The following is a 6,000-nucleotide window of genomic DNA, read 5'->3' on the forward strand; positions in this document are numbered from 1 at the left end:
CCTGAAAGGGAACAGACGAAAGACAAAGAAGAAGTCTGTTGCCAGCATGGGTAAAAGTAGGTCAATATGTTCTGCTGTACGGGAAAGAGGAGAGAGCAGCTGCCTGCCAAAATGCACATTCAAAACCAGTCAGATAAAAACTTTTAGCAAGAAAACCTTGCTGATACTATTATGTCATCCTAAAAAACACTTTGTTTTCTTAGTAATTGTTCATTGTGGAATATCTCTGAACTGCTCACGTTATGTTCACAGCTAACGCGAGCTACAAAGATCAAATAGGAATTGGCTAGTTTTCAGTTTATATGGCCATGACCAGGGATCAGCTGATCAGAGTTAAGTGCAAATGAACTGAAGCGGCAGAATAGAAACACATTTTTATGGCATTACATTATCAGAAAATCATGCATTTTTTTCCAAACTTTAAAGGGAATCTTAAACCCAGTCATTACACACGCTAACACCAGTCTCAAAACCCAGAGAGTGCAGCCCTGTGTGCCCGTTACTCACTGTCAAGTTGATTTTTGGGTCTTTGGAGGAGGTACAGTAAAATGTCACTGCTTCTTTATAATCCTTCAGACATACACTCTGAACTATTTACACAGTGGATGATTTGCTAAAGTTGCTTAGAACTAATAATGACAGAAATACATGCTCCTCAATAAAATGTAGCTTTTTTTGCTAAATTAAGTTTTTCCTTACATGGTAAACTCTAGTACGAAAGCTAGCACAGCACAAAAGCGCTCCTTAATGTATGAAATCAGACATGAGATATGTGATGTGTCCTTCTGTCCTTCACACATACCTTACATTTAGAAAAGAGAGAAATCGAGAGAGAGAGAGAGAGAGAGAGAGAGAGAGAGAGATTGCGTATGAATTGTAATTATTCTCAAAACCCTGAAAATAATGCTCGCTTGTAAGCATGATTTTTCTCCACAACACACACGCACACACATTTACACTGAGTTGAGATACCTTTTTAAAAAAAAATTTTTTTTACATACCCTGCAATCTTTATTCCACATAATTTTTGGTCATTTTTTTTAGCTTTGCTTGTAAAGTTTATTGCAAGGCCTGTATCACCAGGTATAAAGTGGGTGCTTTTTTCATCAATGAATGCTCGTTCATGCTATTCATATAGCCCTACATTTGAAATAACCATACTTTTACCATAATTTCTTTTCTATCACCTAACAAAGACAATTACCCAAGATGATAAAAGCAGCCCAATAAGGGAAAACCACAGAATCTGGTAACAACTTATAGCTTTTGCATGTCATTTCTAAGACTTTTGAGATTAATAAACTGACTCTTCATATGATTATTTATTCTACATCATCCCAATGTCAAATAGTCAATGTAGTATGACATCATTTGATCAAATTCTAACTTTTAAAAGGACCTATCACTAGAGGTGTTTCAAAAATTCCTGCTGGATTTTTATTTGATAAATAGGCTGGAGTTACCAAAATGACTGATAGCGGCAGTGATAGCGGCCATGATGCCACCTCACAGTGAGTGCAAACAGCAAGTCATAAGAGTTTTGGTATGTGGCTGCTGAATATATTATGTTAAATTGCAAGCAAGAAAAGAAAATCTCACATACAATTGCAGAGCAAATTAAATATGTAGGTTTTAGGAAGGCAGTCTCACAAGACTAGTTGTTGATGATTGTATCAGACATTTACTTTTTACAGTACCAGCACTGTTCCTATAATAGCCTCAGATGAAGCTGCTTAGCTGATTATGTCATGCCTGTCATACTGTACCATGAGACACTGGGCCTACTCAGTCATTTATTCAGAAAGGTCTGTTACTACTGTCAGATAAGGTTTTATGCTCCTTGTCTAGGCCTGGACTAGCATATGTTGAAATGCCTCTACTTGTAACGTAGTTGTGTTCTGATTTAGCAGGACATGACAGAGATGCGATGATTTCAATGTTACCCATTAGGGCCATAGACTTCATACTTGACACAGTGCTCTGCCACAATGCGAAAATGTCTAGGAATTAGTTTAGGGTTCAATGTCTTTAAATTCTTTAGATCTGAATCCAATCAAGCATCTGTGTGTGTGCTGGACAAACATATCTGATCCATGGAGTCCACATTGCACAGCTTCCAGGACTTAAGTATCTGCTGCCAAAACCACATGATGCCTTTACTTGGTCTTGATGAGTTGTTTTGCATCTAGTCTATTCCCTCATGGTATGAAACTGTAGTATGGATGAGTGAATTTATGTTGATACAGTACAACTGTCAAAATCCATACTTTAGATTTATCCCTATGACAAACTCCTACTGTTTTCCATACAGAACAGCCTGCACCGAATGTCTCTGCATGCTGGATTGTATGTGACACTGCACACTGCATAGTGCTGGGTTAAAATTCCTTTTAAAAGTGGGTGCCAGGTTCTGAACTGGGTAATTTTTTTCCCTTTGGATTTTGTTCTAAGAAAAATTAAGGAAAAATTATTATAGAGCTAATGACAGTTTTGTGAAACCAAAAGTCTTCTTTTTTAACACCTAAAAATATATAGTCATTAGCCAGATGTGGCTGGTACATACATACTACTTTTGAGTGTTTTTCTTAAAAATTTTATAAGAAATGGACCTTTAAATTGTATATGTTTAGCATAAAACTGGACACACACACACACACACACACACATCAGCACATGCAACAATATTCTACACATTCTTTTAAAAAAAGGCTGGAACACAATCACACACTATTGATAAAAAGAAGGAGGACAGAATTACAAGCAAAATTGTTAAAGACTACTAAAGACTACTGAAGACCACAAACACTTTAGAATCAATACGCTAGAAAACCAGCATTAGGGTTTTCCAATTTCTACACAATCAATTGTGTAGCATTACTGAAGAAGAATTGAAAGTGAACTAAACCAAACTAAACTAAACTAAACAACAACCTTTTTCATCACAAGGAGCTCATCTCTATTTTAATGAAGCAGGCTATTTTGTTCAGATTATAATCATTTAAATAATTCAAGAATGAGAAGCAGTATGTCCTAAACAAGGTCTCCTGAAATCTTACACCAGGCAACTGTGGCTATTTTAAGTGCCCTAATGCCATATTTCAACAAGTGAGTAAATATAACTCACTCCATCTAGAAACTATACACAAGACTGTACGGGTCCAGGCTAGAAAATCTTTTAACAGATTTCCAGCCATCTAAATCGCTTACATGATTTTATAATTATTGTAATTTTTTGATACCCCTGTAACCGTATAACCGTATAACCTGATGACTAGAAGGAAAAAGAGGTACAAATAAATAACATATTCTCAGCATTTGTAAAACTTAAGTTTGTAAAACCTAACTTTATTGTTTTGCTATTTAAAAAATAGATAAAGGATAATCTCTACAGTAACATATACAAACCTATTTTTGGATCAAGTAAGAGAACCCTACGGATAACAAGCGTTTTAAATATTCCACTTTATGTCAGTGTTTAGACAGAAAACGTTCAGAGAACCATGCTATCAACATCTTACAGCTAGATTCTTACCTGATCTAGTTTTAATGATTTCACCAAATTCATCCTCAGAAGCTTCTACCTCCCAATGCTCCTCTGTCCCAGCAGCTTCAGCCATGTCAGTTTCCACCAGAAAGTGTTTTACACCAATAAATGATTTAAAATTGCCAGAGATTCAGTTCAGTACTGTGACCGTTCCCAAAAATTTGTGAATGACACCGCTCTAGAACAGCCTGCGGACTGTTGTGATACACAGGGAAGTATCCTGCCAAGGTTCCCAGAAGAGAGGGAACAGGTGGCATATTCTACTTTTCTTAAAATAGTAGCTTATGAAGTAGACAGTCTGTCACCACAGACACTACAAATAAATATTTTGCTCTTTAACTATTTCTTAAAATAAAAAAACAGTAAAATGCATATCATACACACACAAAAGTGTTCCTTCAGGATTAGTGGTAATTTTTGTAACCTCATTTAAGAAAAACAAATGTATTTCAACTTTCAACCTCTGTACTACATTTCTAAAAGTTGCAGTTTGTTATTTAAAATGTATATCATTATTTCTGGACCCACATTAATTAAAGTAATCTAAAAATCGAAGAATATCTTTAGATCCCTTAAAACATATCATTTGTAATATTACAGGGATCTCGTTGTTCATTTGTTACACATTGATGAAGTGTGTACTATATGTCTAGACTGATTATTGGGATGTTACCAGTTACGTCAATCTTTGTTGGAATGTTGATTTTTTAACAACAATACTGCACCGAAAATAAACAGAATAAAAAGTTCTATAAAGTACCTTTGTTTACAGATTATTGGTAACTTTATATATTTCATGTGAGAAACTGTCCTGGAGTTAGGATTTAGTTAACACGGGCCGACCCGCCTCCAGGAGTCCTATGGAGCACACTTGGCCATGGTCTCTGGGGGAAGGAATGGCATACTTGCACTACCACACCATAGCTACATGGGTGAGTTCACACAGACAGAATGGGGCAGACAACCCTTTACTCAGAGAGTGTTACACTGCCCTCTAATACTGCATGAGCAGCAGTTAATAGGTGGCTGGCTGGTGTCCCATTTCTAAGATGAAGCATGTGTCGGCCTTCTCCCTCCCTGGGTGGTAGCTGATTCTTGATGGGAAAGTGCTGTAAGAAAGTGTGGGGTTTTTGTTACCACCTATTTAAGGTAAAATCAGAAAAAAACTAATGCATGGTGTCTTGTGGATATAATTGATTATTTGCAAATACAAAAAACAGACCTTTTCAACAGTAATGCACATAAAAAATACTTGCAGTATTGTTGTCTTGAGAATAATAATCAGCTGGCTAAAAATGAAAGTGAATTACCAGCCAGGTCCATGAAATAGAATTGAAACTTAAGTTGACAACAAACTATTAATCAAGCATATCCCTTTAGTGTTTGGCAGCTGGGTTAGAGACCTTGGGCATGAGCACAGGAATAAGCCTTGAGTGCCCATGATGACATGTCACTATATGCACTGACTGGATTCAAAAATAAATAAATAAAATAAAAAATAAAAAACGTCACACACTAATATTTTACTGTAATGCTTTTTCTTTGATTATTGCACACATTCTCCAATGTCTTGTATTGATTAGGGCGGAAAAGCCTTCTCCAGCACATCTCAATGATTTTCAATGTGGTTAAGGTCTGGACTCTTTTTTGAGTCAGATAAAACTATAGATCATTTGGGGGATGTTTACCCAAATACATGTCAGAACTTAAAAAACCCTACATGCATGTCTTCCCCGATCACTGGACATGGTGGGACCAGTTGAGCTGGAGGATTGGAGTAAATACAGTATGGTGCAATGTGAGGTGTGATTACAACTTTGAGGAATGTGGGTGCTGGGCCATTTTGGCTGTGTGTGCAAGTATCAGTGATTTGAATTTGATGCATACAACAGTACAGCTACAGGAAGGCAGTGAAGAGAGCAGAGAAGTAGCGTGGTGTGGGAAGACACATTGGTGCCACTCCTGTCAACTAAGGAAAGGAAACTGAAGCTATAATTTTCATGGGCTTACCAAAATTAGATAACAGAAGAGTCTCTGGTTGTGCTGTGCCATTCACATGTCAGCGTCAGACTTTAGCACCAATTAAATGTCATGTCCCGCCTTAGTAGTGTTGCTGACCATGTTCATCCCGTTATGTCCTATAGTATAATGTGCCATGTCGCAAAGCTAAAATCTTCTCGAACTGGTTCTTTAAACATGATAATGAAGTCATTGTGCCCGATTGGCCTCCACAGTTATCAAATTATTGTTCCCTAAATTATTTGTAGGTAATACAATTAACAAAACAAATTTACAATCTATTGAAACAACTAAAGTCTGTTTTTATTCAGAGGGAAGCAAAGAGTATCTTCACCTAACTTCACTTAACTTCGCTTACACTCATATATACAGTATATACTGTATAATCAAATGTTCAGGAATTTCATGCAAGTAATGCTCAAGATTTTAAAATAGGC

At 36.5% G+C, this 6,000-nt stretch overlaps 1 protein-coding gene across 3 annotated transcripts in view; it reads right to left on the reverse strand.

The window, feature by feature from the left end:
- The window catches only part of dmd (dystrophin), a 201,531-nt gene extending 197,981 nt beyond the window's left edge, over window positions 1-3,550 (reverse strand). For 2 of the 3 annotated variants that reach the window (XM_053477075.1, XM_053477074.1), the window contains exon 1: window positions 3,533-3,549. The gene's annotated coding sequence lies outside the window, so the exon portion shown is untranslated. Of the gene's footprint in view, window positions 1-3,532 lie in introns of all 3 variants that reach the window. The other variant, XR_008355731.1, reaches the window with a different exon arrangement.
- Between the last annotated feature and the right edge of the window lie 2,450 nt (window positions 3,551-6,000).

Source organism: Clarias gariepinus, chromosome 18 (genome assembly GCF_024256425.1).
Source record: "Clarias gariepinus isolate MV-2021 ecotype Netherlands chromosome 18, CGAR_prim_01v2, whole genome shotgun sequence".
NCBI classification, from domain to species: Eukaryota; Metazoa; Chordata; class Actinopteri; order Siluriformes; family Clariidae; genus Clarias; species Clarias gariepinus.